This window comes from Biomphalaria glabrata, chromosome 17 (genome assembly GCF_947242115.1).
Source record: "Biomphalaria glabrata chromosome 17, xgBioGlab47.1, whole genome shotgun sequence".
In the NCBI taxonomy this organism is placed as follows: domain Eukaryota; kingdom Metazoa; phylum Mollusca; class Gastropoda; family Planorbidae; genus Biomphalaria; species Biomphalaria glabrata.
This window is the reverse complement of record NC_074727.1, coordinates 19,871,199-19,894,529: the sequence shown is the minus strand read 5'-3', so window position 1 is coordinate 19,894,529 and position 23,331 is coordinate 19,871,199. Positions and strand designations below refer to the sequence as shown.

The 23,331-nt window shown below is 36.6% G+C and overlaps 1 protein-coding gene and 1 long non-coding RNA gene across 9 annotated transcripts in view; one reads left to right on the top strand and one right to left on the bottom strand.

Annotated features, from left to right (window-relative positions):
• LOC106073776 (uncharacterized) overlaps nt 1-23,331 on the top strand; it is an 80,758-nt gene that overhangs the window by 11,241 nt on the left and 46,186 nt on the right. The window contains exon 1 of one of the 8 annotated variants that reach the window (XM_056015327.1): nt 3,321-3,406. The exons of 1 other annotated variant lie outside the window; for it this stretch is intronic. The gene's annotated coding sequence lies outside the window, so the exon portion shown is untranslated. Of the gene's footprint in view, nt 1-3,320; nt 3,407-5,500; nt 5,770-6,138; nt 6,410-17,804; nt 17,907-21,620; nt 21,846-22,491; nt 22,627-23,331 lie in introns of those variants that run through there. 6 more of the 8 variants (XM_056015329.1, XM_056015325.1, XM_056015328.1 and 3 more) reach the window with 6 other exon arrangements.
• On the bottom strand, nt 15,354-23,265 carry LOC129923617 (uncharacterized). Its single transcript, XR_008775568.1, has 3 exons — nt 22,742-23,265; nt 22,436-22,640; nt 15,354-15,567 (listed from the first exon to the last, which is right to left on the bottom strand). It is a non-coding gene; the product is annotated as an uncharacterized LOC129923617 (long non-coding RNA).

Here is a 23,331-nt window from a genome sequence, read left to right as displayed (position 1 = left end):
CCGTCTTTATTCTGGAATTGTGCGCTAGGCTGTATTAACTCTTTCTTTATTGCCTGTTTCCGATAGAACTATTCATTTTTCTCATTTGTATTTCAATATCCTGGTATGATTAAACTTCAATAACTTTTTTGTTTGTAATCAGTAAATGTTATATTTGGTATCGAATTATAGGGAAATGCATGCTCTTTTTACATAACACAAAATAAAGTTTATAAATCCAGAAATTAATTAAGTTTAATGGGGTCAAATCAACGTTGGCATCGTCAATTAGGATAGAAAGGATAGAAAGATTTAATGAATAAATAAATAATAAAATTATGGCTTTTATATAGCGCTACTTTCATGCTTATAGCATGCTCAGAGCGCTTTTGGTCCAATCTCATTTGTGGACCAGTTGGGGGGAGGGGGTATCTTGGAGAATGTTTTCCTTGCTACCTTTAGGTGCTCAGTAAATACAACTCTGCTTGAGTCATGTGTGGAACCTCTAGCCCCATTTATAGGCAGCCAAGGCAAGCCAAGTTCAAGCGTACTTAACCTTTCAACAAACGAATATTTATAACTTGCTTTTTTTTTTTATTCTAGACGAAATGGATAAATATAAAGGAATATCCTTAACATATAAAACAATCTTAGGCCATGTCTCGACCATAAATTCTCCAGCACTATCTAAATGGGATGCTTGATAATAACCTCATAATAAATCCCTTTTGGCCCCCCACAACCTTAAAAAAATCGTATATATTATCTTTGATTGTTCGTCAGCTTCTCAAGTCAATATGGAAATTTATGTTACATTTTTTTTGGCCGTAACTGATTTCGAAAAGAGTTATTCCTGGTGTAGACCTATGTTGTGAAATTTAGATCTAGTTCAATAGGCTATCATATTTACAGTAAGAATTTTTTGGTTTGTACCGGCCCCCTAAAAGGAAAAAGATGCTATTAGTTTCGTGTGGCCTGTCTGTCCGTCCGTCCGTCTGTCCGTCCGTCCCGTTTAGATCTCAGAAACTAGAAGAAAAAATGAAAATGGACATCACGATATTTTAGATCGTTCAAAGTTCTGATGCAGCGGCTTCTTTTTTCTTTTCCGAAAGTGAACCATCTAATTTTTTAGATCATTTAGGAAACAAATAAAAAAAAAAAACATCACTTTTCAATGAAAAACAGGTAACGTTTTTAAAAAGGTCACAGACTTCTTCATTAATAAATCAAGCTTCATTCATAGATTCGCGCATTGGTACAAATAATTTGCATCTAAGGTCACAATGAAAAATGTCTGAACGTATTATTATAAAATATATTTTCCATTTAGTAACTAACTCATTGAATGGAATACTGATTGAAATGTTGTTTAAAAAAAAAAGAATTTTAATACGAACTTCGTTTTATTTATAAGTTAAAAAAAAACAAATTACTTTTATAGCGCGCAGTTTTATACACTTGTCAGTCTAATTAAAACTTAATAGAGCCCATATATATATATATATATATATATATATATATATATATATATATATATATATATATATATATATATATATCATAAATGTATTAATAATTTGAACAAAATTTTTATTAATAAGGCAATAACTTATCTTCTAACAGCTTAGGGGTGCAGATTTATTTATAATGTAAACAGTAGTATCATATTAAGAAGTGAATCGGATACGGATAGCTTAGTAAGCCTACACTATTCGTTCTAGATCTAGACTTAGATCGACATCTAGTTTGTATGACAAATGGCAATGGAGATATTAATTTTTATTTTGCGAGGGGAATATCTGGCAAGTCTTTCAAGTAATTTCTAGCTAGCTCACTGCCTAACTAAAATAGGTCAAGAATTTTTTTTTGTTTTGCCAATTTATCCAATTTTGTAAGAAGAATAAATCTTTTTTAGTTTCTCAATATTACATGTTACATGTTATTAATATTGAATGTATGGATAAGGTTAATAATTATTATTTTTAAAAAATACAAGTGTACGCAAAATGAATATATGGAGATGCTGTGGCTGAGGGGTAAAGCACTTGGAACCGAAAGTCCCGTGTTCGAATCCTTGTGAAGACTCTAGGTGGACAACTTCTGGAGCCGATTTTGAGTTTGTGTTTCCACAAAACTGTCTTTGTAACCTTGTTTAGTTTTATATCTGTAATACATTCTAGAATTATATTATAGATTACATATAGATTACTTCTTAAACATTAGATAAAAGTAATAAAATACTACTTCAGATGCAAAAGACTTCATACAAATTGTTACGGATGAATGTGTGAATAATATTTTCTTTACTTATCTATCAATCTCTATATGTAATTCTCTTCATGGCTCAAGAGTTTGGACACCAAGTAATGGAAAGATCACTCTTTTATTTCTGCAAGTGGGACGGACTAGAGTTACCCACGTAATTTTAGAGGTGAAAAAAAAGAGGGGGGAGAGAACAAGTAGTATTCACTCGTCACTAAATAGCAGGGCCGGACTTAACCATTGTGACCAAGAAGTCATGGAAAGAGAACAAGTAATCTACTCTGTATTCACCCGTCACTATTTAACAGGGCCGGCCTTACTATTGTAGGGCCCAATGCGAAACGGATTTCTGGGGCCCAGTTTAGGTAGGGATACGGAATTGAAAATTAAGAGTTTGTGTTAGAAAATATATTCGTCTTCACATTTTATTCATTCTTTACTACGCACAGAATTACTACACAAGACTTATATTATATATATTATAAGAATTCTGTTTCCTACGAAGATCACGCTCAATAGCAAGAATTACCAAATGTTTAATTCTATTTACGATAATTGTTGACCTCAAGTAATTCTTGATTAGTTTGAGGTACGAGAAACTTCTTTCATTAGATTCCACAATTACGTGATATTGCGGGTTTCTTTTATCACGCGTAGGATTCGTGTTTTCCATATTGAATGACACCCCAAAAAGACAATTTTTGTCTATATATTTCTGAAAATTTGTATGAGTTTTCAAAAGATTTTTAATAATTTCCGGACATTTCCAGGACTTTCTCGTATATTTTGCAATTTCAGGAGATTTCCAGGAGCTCCTGGTAAATCAGGAGGCCGCGGGAATCTGTTATAAGTTATAAAATGGTTTAATTTAACCATTTATTTATTTAATCACCTAGAATTAGCGCCGGTGATATAAAAGTGTGGGGCCAACTGCGGTCGCATAGGATGTAGTGGCTTAGGGCCTGCCCTGCCATACGCCGCCGGTCGACTAATATATTATAAATGTCAGTTGGAACGTATGCGCGAATGACGGGAAGGGTGTTAGTTGGAAGATAAGGACAGAGACCAATGTGTGAGATATGCTCTGAGAAATACAAAAGTGTTGTGTATGTGATGACCAAGCTATTTTGTTTTCATTGCTGAACCCGAGGGACATCTAGACCTAGTAAGTAAACTAATGTACTTTCTAGTCTATTAAAAGACAGCCTTGTGTCCGTCTTGACCAAGTGTTTTCTTACAGCTGAATCCAGGGACACCTAAACGTAGTGAGAAACTAAGGTAGTTTCTATCAGTGGCGTCACTAGGATGGGTGCTGTCTGCACAGGGTGTCCCCCCCTGCCCCCCTCCTGTTTTTTTTTCGTTTGTTTGTTGAACTGTAATACATTTAGTTTATAATTACTTACGTTATTTGAGTGTTCAACAACTATAAAGTGAGTGTCTATTCAATTTTAGAATTCATTTGTTTATTACAATTTATCTACAGTTCACTGGGTTAGTGTAGTCATGTGAAACTCTGCACTGATCCTTAATCTTTGGAATCGAGGACATTGCCATTTATCTTTAGTTCAATTTTGCAACAAGGCAACCATAAGTAAAGTACATTTTTTTTCTGGATTTCAAACTTGAAAACTTAACATAATCCTAATTAGAGTTAATGTCTTTAACGATTTTTTTTTAAATAAAATTTCCCGTTGTGAAAGTGTCGTCTGTTGCTTCGGCTCAAAAAAAATTTAATTTTAATTTCAAAAATTCTTTTTTTAAATGATGATACACGTAAACAGATGGTAACAAACGGGTGAAGGCTTTGATAAATGATTTGGCGATATTCTTTAAGGTTTCAGTGGCATATGAATCATGCACTGTTAACTTTTTTTTTCAAGAATAACCTTTACTGCCTTTAAATCTGTTCTCAGTCATTGTATTTCTGTTTGAATGTCGCCTTTTCGAAATGTCGTCGTTTGTTAAACAGTGATTATTGGCTGGCATCCTGAAATTAAGGTGCTAGCTACACATTCAATAGATTAAATTAATTTTTTTTTTTAAATCAAAGCAGTGTTCATATAATATTTGCAGCTGGTATACATCTAAAAGTAAGGTTTTACGTTTTCCTTGTGATATTAAGAATGATATTACCTTTTAAACACTTTGATAGAATTTCAATAAAAATTTAAATATGTTTAGTTGAAATGAAAAAAAAAAGTAAATAAACTCATTTATTAGTAGTCAATAACATGTTCCAATAATTTTCCACTGTCGTTTTTTTATTTGTAAGTTATTCCCAAAGTGTATTTTTTACTTGGGTGTCACCACCTCCCTCTAACGGGTGTCACCCGGTGCGGAACGCACCCCCCGCACCCCCCCCTAGTGACGCCACTTTAGAGCTAAATGAAATAGAAAGCTGTTCAACAGATATTCGGCAATCTCAAATAAAAAACTCTATTTGGTTTTTTGATTGTTCTGAGTGTTTCCTGATCTACAAGGTAAACCAAGAGAAAATGTGTATAATTAAACATTTAGGCTATAATGGACCACATTCACCAATCGTAAATAAACACATTTAACCACGTCATAATATAGATAAAACAATGAAAAATACGTATCACGTGACAGCCTTTATCCATTACATAATTTGTATAGAAGATATATAGAATAACGTGGCTAAATGTCTGTTTATGATTGGTGAAGGAGGTCCACTTCGAGCGAAAGGAAGTGCTTGGTATGTGATGATAAATAATAATACAAATATGAGGATTTACTTTTCTGTAAATATTCGCACCATGAACTTTGATCCACAAATCAGCACGGCTCAACGTGTTTCGGAAAACTTTTGTCCTTCCATTTTGGTTTGATGTCCACAAAGTTTGGCGAATTTTCGTTTTTACCTCTTCAATGGTATGCGTCTTGTTACTGTACACTTTACCCTTTAAGTTATTCCACAAATTAAAATAGGATGATATGGGGGCGCTTTCATCTTGGCCACACTGTATATGGGATGAAGCTATCGTCTGTTTTATTGAAACTCTCCCCTCCCGCACCTCTCTCTTCGACCCCTCCTAGCCTTATCTCAAAAATATGCTTTAACATGTGTTACAGGATCATACAAACAAGGAAATGAAGTAGTGCCCTTAGAGCAGGAGAGATAACAGATTAAAATATAATCTTTTTTTTACTATCGATAGGACACGTTTATCTCGCTGTGTCTGTGTGCGCAGTTTGGGAAATGTTTACATCAGTGCATTTTAAAATTGTTTAAGCAAGTATCACTCTGTGCGGGGGCCTTTTGGCTGAGTGGTTAAAGCGCTTGGCTTCTGAATTTGGATTCCTGGGTTCGAATCACGGTGAAGACTGGGGTGTTGAATTTCGGGACTTTCAGGGCGCCCCTGAGTCCAGCCAACTCTGATGGGTACCTGACTCTAGTTGGGAAAGTAAAGGCGGATGGTCGTTGTACTGGCCACATGACACCTTGCTCGTTAACCGTTGGCCAAAGAAACAGATGACCTTAACATCATTTGCCTTCCAGATCGAAAGGTCTGTACTTTACTTTTTTTTTGTTTTACTTTTCTCTCTGTGTATTACCAAACGCTTGTGACATATATAACTGATGTCAGATGTTGGAACAAAAACCTGAGGGGAACAACTCTCGCAACCAGACAACCAAAGAAGCAAATGAGAGTTGAACTAAACAAAGTAACCCTTTCAGATTGTGCGACAGGTGACGTAAAGGCCATCTGGTTCAATGGGCGACGGTTAACGAAGAAATCATCTGGCCAGCACAACGACCCACCTCATTTACTTTATCCCACTATGGTCAAGTACCCAGTAGAGAAAGGTGGACTCAGGGGCTTCCTACAAAAATTCCGAAGTTAAAAATGTTATTTTCAAAGAGCTTCGAATCCGTGATCCCTCAATTTTGTAGCAAAGTGCTTTAGCATATGACTAGAACGTCCCCCGAAAAACAGAAAAAAAAATTACAAAACAGGCACTAAACTCTACCCCCCTCCCATAGGGTAAGAGAAACACAATCTAACTTGATTTGGATCAGTTTCGAAGAAACAAAGGCTGTAGGATGGACATAAACCCAACTGAAGAGATTTGCCCACAGTCCGATGTGGAAGTACTTTTGCGGCCCTATGCTCCACTGGGAGTATAAAGAATGACACCAATTCAAGTAAGTCATCACTTGATTATAAGCAGTAAACTAAAGAGCCACTGTCAACAAATTGTACATTTTTTTTACCGTGTACTAAGAAAGAAGTGAAGTCACAATAATGAAGCTGTAGAAATTATAATGAACTAATTTAACTATAATTATGTTATGTAATTTTTTTTTTTACTTGTTTAGTAAATGGGTTTACGTGTTTTAAATTTTCCTTCAAAGTTGAAGATAATCTACATCTTAGTTCAAACTTGAAGACGGGCGACGAGGGATGGCAGGGGGCAGGTGGGGTACAATCCCAGGTCTATTGAGATAACATAAGGACAGTCCAGCGAGCATACCCCACGACCAAGCAGAATGTGCATACGTGTGCAGTTTCCTGAATATATGTCACATATGTTTCTATAGAATGCCCAAAAGCTCCAGGCAAAGTGAGAAACGATTCATTGCCTACTTTACCTAGGCAATGTATAGAATGCCTAGGTATTCTATAGAACCACTAGAACAGCTTTGGGCAATGTGTGAAATTTTGATCTCAAGTATTTTATAAATAATATAAATTTCTCGAAATGGTAACAGAGCGTCGCATGAGGTTTGCGGGACATGTTCTACGTCAAAATGAATTACGCATACCAAGAGTTGCGATAACATGGAGGCCTATACGAGGAAAGCGCAAAAAGGGACGTCCTCGTATTACTTGGCGACACACCTTCATGGAGGACCTCAGAACAGTGGACACCAGGTGGAAGGAGGCTTCAAACGTTGCCAGTGACAGATCTTTATGGAGACAGCTTGCCACCCAATGCACCGAACGGCGTAGGAGGACCTAAGTCTAAAGTAATTATGAATTACTTTAGCGTTTGCACATGGACAGTTTAACCCTCTCAATGTCTCGGTATCTTTTAATATTTCATTTTAGTCTAGTTAGAAATATAGACATAGGTTTACAAAGATATCTTTATTCTTAAGAAATCCTGTGGTTTATTTGTGTTTTCTTTTCTTTTTTTTAACTCATTTATATTGTTACGAATCTCACTATCCAGGCTCTCTGCAAACTGCACCATACACCACCAACTTAAAGAACTTGACAACTCAGGGCTCCAAAGTAACGTAACACTTTAATAGTTGATAAATAACAGCCAATAATCTACAATTGGCAACACGTACACTGTACAAATATCTCGAACCAGACAGAACGCCGCTCGACGTTTCTAGGTGGTCAGATGACTACAACTCTCGTGACGCCCCTGAGCTCTGTTCACAATGGCGATCCTTCCCGAACCGTCCTGTTGACACTCGACTCGGCTGACCGTTGTAGCTCGTCACGGTTGACCGCTCGTCTAGAGCTGGCCTGGGGTGATTTGCGTCGGCTGACTACACACACACCACTACCCCCATCTGTGCCACCACCAGGTTTATAACAATATTTAATGTACACATCAGAGGCGGCCTTAGCAGAGCGCAGGGCCCTGGGTTAGTGTCATATGCGGGGCCCTGAGCCTATATATATATATACCGAAACACATCACGCTAACGGGCTCTTACGTTTTTGCTACCTTACGTAGGTACTGAACTATTGATTCTAGACGAAGGACTGCTTACGATCCGGCTGAAGAAATCTGCAGGTTATGGGAGTCTGAGCTGTCTGGGACTAAGAGCAGTAAACCCATTTTCACAATCTACTTTTAATTTCGTTACGAAATAAAAATAATGTGAAGGGCACATTCTCCATGTGTCACAGTAATAACAAAACTAAGACCCGCAGGCCGCGGGTCATATCCGGCTAGTATAGAATAAAGACAATCAAGATCTATCCACTATTCACCTTGTGAGTTGTGACACAGGCAACATCTTGTTAGCCCAAAATCTTATTCCTATTTGAATCTAATTATTAAAACTGTCAATGAAATACAAACCCAGGCTTAAAATAACAAATGTGTAAGACAAAGGATGAGCCAACACGTTCAACTCTGTGTGTACTCTGGCTCGCTGCTTTCCAAAGTGAGTTCTAGAACTCTTTCATTTTTATGCTTTATAACAATTTCGGAATTGTTTCAGAAGCAGGAGGATTCGTCGGTTGGTGATGACTTCAAGTAGGCTAAAAAAATTATTTCTTTTACATTATAGGGATCTTTTTTTTTCGTTAGTGATGATTCAAAATTGTGTAGTTGTGTAGCATATTTCAGCTAGCTGCAAAGAGGCTATATTTGATCTCATTTTTGTAGAATAGTTATAAAATTAACGATCTCTTAGAGACAGCATGAAAATTAATAAATAAATGACATTTCATTCAAATTTGCCTTCTCACGCTTTTTAATTTAAGGAAAAAAAAAGCGGGGGGGGGGGGGGTGCTGGCGGATTTAAAAAAGAAAACTTAAGAAGAAAAGGGTGCGGTAGGCCAAAAAAAGGTTGCTTTAGATCAGTGGTCTTCAACCTTTTTTGGCCTACCGCCCCCTTTTCGTATTTTTTCTATAAAAAAATCCGCCTGGGCCCCCCCACTCTAAGAAAAATACTTATGAAGAATCGTGAGAAGCTGAATTTGAACAAAATATCATCTATTTTTAATTGTGTATGCTGTCACTAACACTTATCCTGCAGGGGAGATGACCGCATGCCTAAAACGATCTTCTTTGGCGAGCTTAGAGGAGGACAAAAGAGTTAAAAAAAACAAAAAAAAAACAACACATTTCAACTGGTCAGCAACTTTACTAATTTTTTTAACATTTTTTTTTCATTTTTACCGACACTACTTAAATCCTACAGTTGGCAATACTGTGGTTACAAAAAAGTGACCTTTTAGTGTGCTACTAATATACAACAGTAACTCCGATTTAGTACATTGCGTAAACCCTAAAAATGTAATATGTTATGTACATTTTAAATAACTTTTTTTTAAATACGCCGCCAGCTTTTAGATATAAGTATTTTATTACTAGGTGGATTTTTATTAAGGATTTGGAAAAAGTTTAGGGGCCTCCCCATATTTCAATCCGGCCCTAGGCCTAAGAACATGACTAATCCGGCCCTAGGCCTAAGAACATGACTAATCCGGCCCTAGGCCTAAGAACATGACTAAGACTCGGAGTATGTTTAATCTAATTTTCTTAATCAGTATGTCACATTAGAAACACTAAACGTTTTCCTAAAAACAAAAATATATAGGCGAAAAAAAAAAAGGGGGGGGGGGATGCTAAAATTTAGTGATTTAATGAAACGGCACAAAAGTGTAACAGACCAAATTTATTTTTGTGATTTGCCATCTATAAGGAACAGGTGTTGGAAAGATTCCCGTCTACACAATTTTGATGCACATTTTATTTAATTAATATGTAAAAGCGCATATGTTTATGTCAGACTTGGATTCATTTGCAACCCCATGCACTCTACGCTCAATGTCGAAACTGTGCCCTGGATTATGTCACGGGTTATACAAATCTGAACTTTTGACAAATTATTGAAATGAAGCGTATATCTTTTCATTACATTCTTTGAACACTAATTTGTTCTTTTCGACTCATGTTACAAGAGCCATTCATTTTTTTGACATACTGCCCAGACAAACATTTTCTGGCCCATAGAGCAAACGATAATAGCAACATGCAGTGAATCCAGAATCAATTACTTCTTTTTTTTTAAACAAATTAAGGAAATTACGCCTTAGCAAAACAAAATAAATTAAATGTCAATGTTACAATGAAGGGAGCTTTTTACGAGTCTATTTCATAATGAAGTTTACACAATTGTAGTAATAAAGCTACAGCCACATACGAAATTTATGAGTAGATAATGTGACCACTTGCAACTCTTTTAACAGAAAATAGTTATGATGGATGATGTGAAAACTTGCAACTCTTTAACAGAAAATAGTTATGATAGATGATGTGAAAACTTGCAACTCTTTAACAGAAAATAGTTATGCTTAAAGAACTGGAAAATGGCTTATTGCGCCCAGGTCCGTGACTACTTGGGGCCCACTAAAACAATCGCTTATTCTTTTAAGAGGACGTAGAAGTATTGAGTGTCATATGTCAAGCATTGACTGTCACATATCTAATATTGAGTACCATATTCCAAGTATTGAGTGTCATATGTCAAGTATCAAGTGTCATATGTCAAGTATCAAGTGTCATATGTCACGTATCAAGTGTCATATGTCAAGAATTGACTGTACCTGATAGGCCATCAATGTCATCCGCGAATCGCAAGTTAGTAATTCTTCCTCCAATGCTTAAAGTAACTTTATAGCCTTCAAGAGCATCTTCCATTATCTTTTCAAGGAAGATATTGAAGAGTGATTGTGACAGTAGGCAGCCTTGTCTTACTTCAACTGTGGTTTTAAGCCAGTCCCCGATATTATTGTTGAAGTACACCGCACTGGTGGCCTCCTTGTAGAGGCTCTGGATAATTTTAATCTATGTTTTTATTTATGTCGTACTTTTCAATTGTCGTCTAGAGTGCCCCGTGCCATACTCGATCAAAAGCTTTGTTGAAATCACTAAAGACATGGAAAAGATTCTCTTAGTGTTGGAAGTATTTTTCACAGAGTATTCTGGGAATTTAGGTTTATATGATGTCCAATGATATAGTTTATGATGTGTCATGCGGGTTGCTTAAATCTTATATATATATTATTAATTATTACAACTTAGCCTTAGCCTCCCATAGAACGGCAGGGGATAGGGGGTAGCCAAGGTTTAAACCTAGGAGAATAATGAATCGACCAGACAGCCATCCCTTTTCATGCAGGCATATATTACTATATATAGAAATTATAACTCATTTCTATATACATTAACAATTGGTTGCTTCTGTGTTTTGGGTTGTAACTAGAGTAATGCATTGTCAACAACAGGTGCACGGTCAGGCTTGTTATTTCATTGCTATTTGTATTTGTATTGGGGATTAATACAAAGAAAGAAACGGCTACTGTTACTAGTTGTTAGCCTAGATCAACACACTAGCGGATCCAGAACTTTGGAGTGGGGGTAAGTTTTTTCCAAACCCTAAGCCTAACGCCAAGTAAACCCTAACACTATGCATAAATGTGCGTACATATACATATGAGAATAAAAAAAAAGCAGTGTTTCTCAACCTTCGGCGGAAATAAACAACAAAAAAACAGTCATGTTGAGACCTTTCTCTTGCAAGCTTAGGGTTCTGGGGGAGCGCTGTAAGCTTCCCCAGTAAGATTCGGCGCGAAGCCCCGATGCCAAAAGCGTTTTCTTGCATTCTTCACTGAAGAAACGCATTCTCCTAACCTAAAGCTCATTATTCATTCTATTAAAAAAGGACCTTTTGAATAATGTTGAAAAGTATTCTAATATGAATTTATAGGCCCTTAATGCATTGCAAATAAAACCGATTTGTTCCTTCAAAAGTTAAGATACCCCACATATTTAGATTAAGGCTTTGATAAATAACATTCAATAAAATTCAAGCGTAAATTGTGAGTTATAGTCCCAAATTTTTTTAACTAGAGAAATATCAGATTGAGTAAAGGTTGGAAAAAGGCGACTAGGAAAATATTATTTGGGTTTAGAACTCATCTCAACCGTGAGTGTAATACTGAAACATTTTGTTTGAATTCTAGCTTAATTATGATAAATCACATAAACTCTTTCTGGAAAGGGGAGGGGTGGTAGAGTGAAAACGATTAATCCTTGCTACTTTTTATAATTTCTAGTAATGATTGCATTTGGCATTAAAGAATAAGGATAGGGCGACTCGATTTAAGAATTTAATTTATAGCATATATAAATTATATCAGTGACAGATTTTTTTTTTAATTTTGTAATTTCTTAACTATAATAAAAAAAAGTATTGGTTTGTCTAATGGGGGGAAGGTGATTGCATGTATCGCCCCTCCCACCTAGTATACCTTTTTTTTATTTTATATTTACTAATCATAAAATTTGAGATTAGAGTGTGTGTGCGACATAATATACAAATGGGTTCACATATCAATACGTAGACGTAGCTTATATTATATAGATATTCAACTAATTTTCTCCATAAAAATAGAACAGCCCCCCCCCACTCAGAGAGCTAGAGTGGGGAGGGCAGTACATGCAATCGCCCCACCCCCCACCCGTACCCCACCGAATCGGCCAAAATAACAGGAGGGGAGCGAGATAATATAAAAAAAATATATATATATATTAATTTAATTTTCACAAACTATGATTTCTCCATAAAAGTAGGACCGCCCTCCCCCACTCAAAGGTTTGGATGGGAAGGGCAGTAGAGGTATTCGCTCCCCCCCCCCCCATCGGTCAACAGGGTAACGACATTATATAAGGATCGGTTAAAATATCAATAACAAGTTTTAATCATATATATATATTTAATTGATTCTGTTTGCATGCTGTTATTTCTATAAATAAATTGGACCGCCCCCCCTCAAACGTTTATTTGGGGGGGGGGCGGGATTGATGCCATCGCCCCCTCCCGACCCCACCAAATTGGCCAACATACTAGAGGGGGGGGGCGAAATAATCTAAAAATAGGTTGAAATATAAATAATTAGTATATATTATAAGGGTGCACCGGATAGTACTTTTTGATATCCGGCCGGAGCCGGATATGACCGGATAGTAAAATTTGATATTCGGCCGGGGCCGGAGCCGGAGCCGAATACCTAAGTGTCTTGTAAATAGCTTGTATTGCAGAGCATTTTACGAAACTGTTAAATAACATACCTATATTGGTTGGTATTATTTTTTTTCCTTTTATATACCTTATTAATTTAAACTCTGTTACTGATTGATTTATTCAAGCTTAACAGTATTTATAAACAAAAATTAATCTGTGTAGCATGTACGAGGCCACCAACCATAAAGGCTGTGTGTTGGAGGGTCAATGTAAAATATGTTAGTATATATTTAGCTAGTTACTAATTTAAATCTCTCATCTGGCTTGTATGGTGGTTGGATGTATGTGTTCAAGAATTTCTGACCAACAACTGGTCATCAGACTTGTAATTTTAAGTCCAAAGACTGCTTCTGGTTCTGGTTTCAAGGGCTTAATACTGATAGCTGTTAGTTAATAGTTGGAATCTGAAGCGTAGTAGGTCATATATTTATTAATCCATTTACGGCAAACGATATTTTATTAACAGCAGGAACATCTATTATACCTACTCATAGCCTGAGCCTTAAATGTTGCGAAGCATAGATTTAATTGTAGTCTGTAGGCCTATAATTGGTATCTATGTTTAGATCTACTGTTATATAGATCTAAGAAAATCAGGAAAATCAACTATAGAAGAAAAAAAACAACTCATTCACACCCTCCGTACCAAAAAAACAACATAAATAGACTCTGTGTTCGACTGATAGTAACAATCTGGTCAGATAGACGTAGTGAGCCTACACATGTAGTCCTAGTGTAGTGTGTATAGATGATGGTGTTGACCATCACGCGTTTTTGTTCTTGGGCATTCGCAATAGTGTTTAGTGTGCAGGTGAAAAAAGATAACACATTGGCATGGTCAGTCAAGCATAGGCCTATAGATAAATTATATATGTACCTTAGTTACAGAGGTCAAGTGTTTCTTAATATTCCAGCATATGTTTTTCTTTTTTTGCTAGATCTAATTGTGGTGCTTTAGATCAATTTATTTTCTGCGATGTTAAATGTTACTGTAAGGTTTTCCTTTGTATATTAAGTCAATAGATTAAAACAATGATATTAGGTTTCTTTCTAAAAGTTTTAATACAAGGGGAAAAAATACATACACGCACACATGCACATATTTGTTTTATTTTATTGTGCAACGAACGTGTGTTCAGCGCCCTAAATGACATTTCTCTCCAAGTAAACAAACTTAGTCTCATCATCTAGTCACATCTAGACAGTGTCAATATTTCTCAACAATCTGCGTTAATCCATTCTGGCTTAAGAATGGTCAATGTCTATCAAAACATTGTCATGGATTAAACAAATAAGAAGTTGAGCGTGTTGAGTCTCTTGAGCCCTCCCTTTAAAGATACCCCTTTGGCTTGTAGTCCCGCCCCTAATAAAAATTCTTCTACAAGTAAACAAACTCAGTTTCCTCATAAGATGTGACCTCTAGAAAGTGTCAACACGTTGACATCTGGCTTAATGTGGTCAGCTGCCTATCTGGGAACTCAATGTTATGGACTAAACAAACAAAAGGAGGTGGGGGTAGCTCATCTCTACCTCTGGAGATATACCCGCACATCTAGACAATCAGCTTGACATAGTTAAGAAATATTACATGGTTACTAGACCACTCAAAGGTCAAGACAAGCTTTTAAAGTGTGCCAGACATCGCTGCTACGTATGTAATACGAATTTATAATGTAAAGTCTAGTCCACCCCCCAATAGCAAACCTAGTTCCCTCGTGTGACCTCTAGAGAGTGCTTACGTCCATCGTATCTGACTTGGGTTCACCTGTCAACATAAGTAATAAATTCGTATACAAATTGTGTGAATTCTAAATTAAAATTCGACCGCCCTCCCCCCTTTCGTGGGTCAACATGATATGTGACTGATACACGGCCGTATGTGATTTCTGGCACGTGCTCTAGCCATGTTGACTTTGTGTGTCATGTGATAAGTAGTGCTGCAAATAGGAGATCGAACTGTTGGTAGATATATTTTTTCTCAAAGGTTTAGTCTGGAGAACTAACAAGTCAAAGATAGTTTAATGAAATTGCATTCATTTTTTTTATTCCATCTGATTATTAATATAAGTTTCTAATTTATTGAGTGACTCACCCATCACTAATTGATTGACTGACTCACCCATCACTAATTGATTGACTGACTCAGCTTTCACTAATAAATTGACTGACTCATCTATCATTAATTGATTGACTGACTCACCTTTCACTAATTGATTGACTGACTCATCTATCACTAATTGATTGATTGACTCATCTATCCCTAATTGATTGACTGACTCATCTATCACTAATTGATTGACTGACTCACCTTTCACTAATTGATTGACTGACTCACCTTTCACTAATTGATTGACTGACTCACCTATCACTAATTGATTGACTGACTCACCTATCACTAATTGATTGACTGACTCACCTACCACTAATTGGTTGACTGACTCACCTATCATTAATTGATTGACTGACTCACCTATCACTAATTGATTGACTGACTCATCTATCACTACTTCTCTCAATTGCTGTGGATAAAAAAGGAGATGGCTAGAGAATTATAACAGTAAAGATGTGCATTTTTTTTAGAGAGATAGATTTTGTTTTTGTCAGTACTATATATTCTTTCCAGTCGAATCTATGTATATTTGTAAGCAAAGCAAATGCAAAGTTCTTCTTTCAGACCATGTGGTCTATGGGGCAGATGATGTTAAGGTCATCTGTTTCTTTGGCCAACGGTTGACGAGCAGGTTGTCATGTGGCCTGCACTACGACCAACAGCCTTTATTTTCCCCAACTAAACTCAGATACCCATTAGAGTTGGGTGGACTCAGGGGCGCCCTAAAAATCCTGAAATTCAAAATCCCAGTCTTCACCGAGATCCGAACCTAGGACCTCAGTTTAAGAAGCCAACCACTAAAGCACCGCGCCCTGATGTATATTTATAAAATGAGTTATATTCAAGTCTGTTTAAAAAGAAGTCGGTTCAAAATGAATTACAGTTAAACATACAGAATTAAATACGCTTACATTGTTTTGATTGCAGGAGTATTTAGGGCTAGAAATCAAAGACACCTTATTAATACAAATTTAATGTTAAAACAAAACAAGTTCGCTTTGGAAGATACAAATAAACTGTTGGGCCAGAACATTACAATACTGCAAAATTTCACATTATCGGATTTTCAATACATTTTTTAGTTTTTTTTAACCTTTAAGCACAACGGACAGACTGACAGTTGGTCGGACGGACTGCCAAACAGACAGACAACACAAAACTATCCACTTTCCCCTTTCGGGGACAGCTAAAAAAGGAATAAAGATTACATTGTTTTTAGAGCACATCCTGTTCAGGAGGGTAACTTGAACTAGATTAGTCATATGAGTTCTGTAGGAGACAGTACTGGTGTATACTAGCTGTTCCCCCTGCGCTAATGTGGTTTTGTATTTAGTTTGTCTGTTTGTCACGTTTTTACTTTTTGAATCCATCCCCCCGCCAAAAAAAAAGTGGGAAATGAATTAATGAATTATAGGATATTTTGACTCTACTTTTACCTTATCTCGATCACAACACACGAAACACAGCATTCTGTGTAAACACGCCATTTGTCGTGCTGTGGTTACTGAACGCAGTGGCGTAGCAAGGGATTTTGGGGGTGTCTGGGCAGGGCGGCCTTAAGCCACTGCAACCTATGCGGCCGCAGTGGGCCCTGCACTTTCATAGGCCCTGCGCTAATTATATGTGTAAATTATTAAATTAAACCATTATAACTTATATATAATAACATGGTTTCCTCGGCCTCCTGATTTTCCAGGACCTCCTGGAAATCTTCTGAAATTGCAAAATATAACCTACGAAAGTGCTGGAAATCTCCGGAAATTATTAAAATCTCCTGAAAACTTATTTAAAAAATCCTGAAAAATTGACAAAATTGTAATTTTGGGGTGCCAATTTCACGCGCAATAAAAAAAACGACATTGTCAGCTTTCATTCAATAAAAATTTATTGCAAAGAAAAAATGAATTTTCTAATACAAAATTTTAATTTTGACATTATGCTTATCCCCGCCCATACAAGGCACCGCGCAATCGGTTTCGCATAGGGCCCCGCAATGGTTAGGACCGTCCCTGTGGGTGGGTTACCCTCTTTAGGGGCCCCTGCATTTTGACATCATGACACGAGATTATGGTGTAATATTTAATATTTAATTAAAAAAAAAATCCAATACTCATTTGGTGACCCCCTTCTTTTTATTCTTCTTCTAGCCAGCTTTATTGCTGCTGAGCTGTGAGCTCTTTTGCAGACTGTGCCAAGGAAAAAAAGTGTTTGCTGTTTTCTTCAGTTGTTTAGCACTGCCGTACAGGGTGTTGGTTATGTTGGGCTGTAGTGGAAGAAGGGTCTGCCTAAGGTGGATTAGGGAGGGGCATTCAAAGAGGATATGGTTTACGGTTTTAAAGGGGTTGGCGCAGTGTCTGCAAAGGGGTAGTTGTGTGGAGTTTATTTTGTTCAGGTGGTAATTTAATAGTGGTGTATGCCCTGTTCTTAGTTGGAAAATTGTAGATTGTTCTTTGCGGGGGAGGAAGTTGATACTGTCCAGTTTGTTAGGCGTAGTCATTTCTTTGTTCATGGCTCTGCCTATGTTTCCTGATGCCCATTGGTTGAGCCACTCCACTTGTTGTTGACTAACATTGACCTTAGGGTGAGGTAGTTAACAGGTCTATCTGGTTGTTCCACAGATGAACCTTCAAGTGGGTGCCCGTTTGGATTTTCAAATTCTACACCCTAATCCCACCATAGCTACACCTCTGACTGAACGAAGACCATACAGGTTTCCTGCACACTTTATTCGACCAACTTCTTCAATTAGTAAGTTTAGGACTAGCGTAAACTAAAAACGCTAAAAAACCTACAGAAACAAAAAAATAAGTAAACAAATAAAACGAAATTAAAAGAGAAATCAAAATTAGGTTGAGTAAAAAAACAAAACAAATAAAGTCCATAAATAAGAACTACTTAATATATATATATATATATATATATATATATATATATATATATATATATATATATATCATGGGCGTATCCAGGGGGGGTTCATGGGGTTCACGAAATGAAATCACGGAATTAAGTGACTGATTTTTGCTTTCATTTTGTTTATTTTAGGTGAGATTTTAATACTAAATCATCACTTACCACAGCACAGCCGAGGGGGTTTTGAGTTAACAACACTCTACCAGGGGGGTTTGAGTTTAAAACCCCCTACCAGGGGGTTTTGAGATTTAAAAAAAAACCTATCAGGGGGTTTTGAGATACAAATCCCTCTACCAGGGGGTTTTGAGTTTAAAACCCCCTACAGGGGGGTTTGAGTTTTAAACCCCTACCAGAGGTTTTCGCAGTTAAATCCCCCTAAATATAGAGAGGATTTGAGCCTCTCAAGCCCTCACTCAAATGGAGTTTGATGACGACGATGATGATTAAATGAGTTGTCACGCACCAAGAGTTTATGTGCGAAATTTCAGATCAGTAGGCATGTGAGAAGTTGTCGAATTGATTTTTTTAACCTTTTAAAATTTGAAGTTTTGACTTTTTAGTCTATGATAAAAGGTGAGCTAATAATAGGCATTAAGAAACATTCCCCCATGGAAATAATGAATAAATTTGTCAATTTAGGGGCTATACACAGTGACGCAGGTTCTGGGGGTGTGGGCCGCACTGGGTCCCCATCCTAGTGACGCCACTGTTTAAACATGATACGTTTGTAAATATGACTTTGTTTACAACATAAAGTAACACCTATGGCCGAGGAGGGGCATGACATTATTTTTTACTCTACCATTGATCTATTTTTACAAAGCTTCTATCAACTCACTCTGTTTGTCTGTCTGGTAAAAAATGTGTACATGTAACTTCTCCAACACCCGATCTGGGATCAAGCTAAAGCTTTAAACTTTATTAGAGTAGACAAGGCATGAATGAATCAATAAACAAAACAAAACAAAACAATTAGCTACTTAACTATTGGTGATTAATAATTTCTGTTTGATTCCAGCAAGGGAAACTAATACTTTGCTAAATTTGTAGGGTTTAGTCCCCTGAAATAATGGTAAACACCATTTCTCCCTCACGCATTCTCCAATCAAGTTGATAGTTTAAACCAGTGTTTCTCAAACTGTTTCGTCTGGCGGCACAGTAAAAAAAACTACAAAAGTTTCGCGGCACACCACGAAGAGAACAGTTGTTTTATAATAAAAAGAAAAAAAAAATTAGGCCCTACCTGTTTTTAAGTAATATATTTAATGTTAAGGGTGTGCCTGTTTTTTTAGAGCAAATGTGATCTAATCGAGGCTCCAGAGTCGACAAACAAACTCACATTTCATCGTCTATTGTAAGAAGTCTCTCTCTTTTCTTAGACTTTGATTTCAGTCAGTGCTCAAAATCCAAACTCACAAAACCATGAAGATGCAAATGGAAGAATTATTTTGATTGCTTTTAAACTGATTGCAGGATATAACTTGTTGATTGAAATCTAAAACACATCCAGGCTTTTCTCGGCAAAACTTGACTTAAGAACGGCATCGTTTCTTTAAATCAATTAGCTTCTCTGCTTCTTCAGTTGTCAAATTTGTAGCTTTATTGTTTCCAAATGGATAACTGACCCATCCATATTCATTACTTCCAAGTGTTGAAAATTAATGCCACAATGCTGACTGCAAGTGTGTCAAAGTGTCCAGAATTTCGGGGGTGATTTCTTTAGTTGAAGCACATTCATTGTAAGTAGGAAAGCAGTCGAAGACTCCTTTCGAGATCTTACTTTGTCACAAAGACAATTTTTCACCAAATGATTCAGTTTGAGGATGCAGTGATGATGGTTTACGATGGTCCTTGAATTTAATTTGTCAAATAAATCAGAGAGAAACGTCACATTAACCACCAGATCTCGTCATGAATAGAAAATCCAACTTGAAATCAATCCCTTTTCTGGCAGCTTTAGGTAGTTCGTAAGTGTCTTAGCTTGTTTATTTTGTTGAGCCCTGATGTTTTCAAAAGTATTTCTTCGGTTGCGCTTTTACAGCTCTGGATGTTTTGTTTTCAAGTGTCTCTTCAATTTGCTTGAAACAAGCGCCTCATTCGACAGAGTTGCATTGCAGATCAGACAGAATGGTAATGGTTCAGAAGATATGAAACCATATCTGGTGTAATCTTCTTTGTACCTTCGTTTGGTTCCTTGCTTTTCATTTAACGCTTTCGCAGTTTCATTCTTGCTAACATATTTCTCCATGGATAACAATGAATAAGGCTTATTATTAATTTGTTATTATTAGCATACACCTAACCAATTTACTTGAAACACATCGCTTATTATTATCGTTACCAATTCGAGAACTGCTGTGCGTCTGCTAAGGCGGCCAACATTTTATTCATTATAATAATATATGTATAGTGGACAATTCCATAGCCTGAATAGCTAACATAACATAACATAACATAATAGCCCTTTCCGTCATAATGGAAAGATCCACTACTACTACTGGTCATTGCAAGTGGAGATGTCATCGCAACGTAAAATCAAAATTTAATATTAGGCAGACCTGTGTAACGCTGCACGTGTGGCGTTCTAAAAAACTCCCTCGGCACACCTGCAAATCTTCGGCGGCACACTAATGTGCCGCGGCACACAGTTTGAGAAACATTGGTTTAAACGATTATTTATTGTACCTAGCAAAATATAAATCAGTAAAAAAACAACAAACAACCAATTAGCCAGTTAATTATTGGTAATAAATAATAGTTTGATATCGAGTAAACGAAATAACTTCTACTTCTAAGTTCTCATCTTCTTGTTTGAAGTAACGTCTGTATTATATAAGATAAGATAAGATACATTATTGATAGATATAGTTTCAAGGACGGAGTTCTTCCGCTTAGCTACGTTTTTTTTTTTTTTTTTAGTATTTTTCAATATTTTTTTTTTTTTAAATTTAAGTTTAGCCATGTTTTTTTTTTCATTATCATCATCATCATCATCATCATCGTCAACGTCTGTCCCTGACTTTCGTCGTAGGGGGGGCGCTGTGACAGTTCGCGTAACCAAATCCCTCCACTTTTCCCTGTCAGCAGCTGTTCTTAGCAGGGTATCAAGAGAGAGGCCGGTCCATTCTTTTACATTGTCCAGCCAGCTTATCTTCGGACGACCATATTTTCGCCCTCCCTCCACAATGACATCACCTTTGTAATAGTTAGTATAAAGAGAGAGATGGGGAGATGTAGACAGAGAGAGAGAGCTAATGTTATATTGACTAAAAAAAAATTCTTACTACAAAGTAAAAATAAATTGCAATAAATTACATTATAAACCATGTCGTCTCTCTTTCCCTCCCTTGCTAGCTCTCTCTCTCTCTCTCTCTCTCTCTCTCTCTCTCTCTCAATTTCCACTGTTTGGTTGTCATTAACATTTTCTCCATGTAAGCCATGACAAACATCTGACTACAGTCTGCGCGCGCTGAAAAGCACGCGATTATACAACGCGCGTAGAAAATGTCGCTTAGGGAAAAAAAAGTGTTGGGGTGGGTAAAGAAGAAGGCGGGACTTCCTGGCGGACATTACTATAGCATCAAATTTAGTGGCGAAAACGCGAATCTTGTAATGTGTCGTTTATTAGCATTGATTTTCTGCACCCATCCTTTAGCATGTCATGGCCTACTTTCTAGACTGTGTGGCTATATATCTACATCTGGAACATGAAGGCTTCTAGAGGATGGCTATGGTCTTAGGATGTTCATTTCAGTCATAATACGAAACTGTTGAGTAATTCTTTTTTTTTTTTTCAATTTTATTTATTTACAAAGGCCATGACTAACTGGTTGATGTATTCACCACTCAGCGCTAATTCTTTGACTTGGGATGGCCGCGTAGATCTGAAAATGTAACCTTTCGTTACATTGTGCCTAGAATAACTCAATTTTATCTATGATTCAAACGGCAGATGTTAATTTTACATATAAATATTTTGTATTCGTGGTTTCGTCTTAGTGCGTTCTATAAAGCATAAATTTAAATGCTACATAGCCAATAGTTCTATTTCCACTTTTCTCATGACTTATCTCTCGCTTAAACAGACAAATAAACAAGAAAACATTTAGAAATAATTTTTTAAAAAAAGATACCTCATTTACCTCATTTATAGAGCGATTGTTTTTCTCTTAAAATGAATAAAATGAAACACTAATGAATGCTAAATTAAAAAACTGAACATTTTATTACCCTGCCCTGGTTAGTCCTGGTTAAGCGAATGTATAGATCTAATACACTTTATAATGTTCCAGTAATAAGCATTTAGATGCGCAAAATGTTCCTGAAGATTAATTTATTAAACTCTTAAAACAATAAAACCTTACATTCGGAAATTTCCGAACACTATAGTCCTTTCAAGAACGCGATAGTCCTTTCAAAACCAGCCAGCTTTTAATTCTTTTCTCCGCGATATACATCAACTGTTCAATTTCTATGAAAATCCTTAGAGTAGATTTTGAGATCAGCTGTCCAGGTTCCTGGATCCAAGTTCCATGAAGGAGTGACTTGAATAGAAGTATTGTAAAAAGGCTGAAATATAGACAAAGAGGACTAATTATTGCAACCCAACAGTCTGACATGATGTAACTACAAATAAGATGATATAGTTTAATTCTTACTCTGACACTTACTTTTGCTACATTTGGGTGGCTGCCTGATCATGCGGACGTATCGATAGTCCCTGGTTCAACCCTGTCCGTCGTCCTGCGGTGAGGTTTGGACTAGGAAGTAAATTATCTTCAACTCTGAAGGAACATCCGAAACATGTACAACATTTGACAAACATTTCTCTTTACTCGACGGAATACAAATATCACTAAGTAAATGTTCTTAACCAATCCTACAATAACAGCAAGTCTTGCTTAATGAAATAAAAGACCTGTATTCAAGTCCCAAGATGAATCAGGAGTGCATTATTTTACGTGGTTACACAGCCCCTGCTGCGACATAAATATTTTGCCAGAACCAGCGCTAAGATAATCATTGTCCACCGGTGGATTTTCTTTTGGTCTCAAATGCATATTTTGCGGCCTTTGTAAGTGATCTCCAACTGTCTTCTTCCAAAGCCGCCTGCTGCCAGGTGCTCTCTCCTATGTCAGTTAGAGCAAATTGGCGCCTTAGCTGGTCTTTATAGCATTTCCGTGGGGCCCCTGTTATCCCGACCGCCTTTTAGCTCACCTTTCTAGTCATTTTGTAGGCTAGTTATATCAAATACTGTATC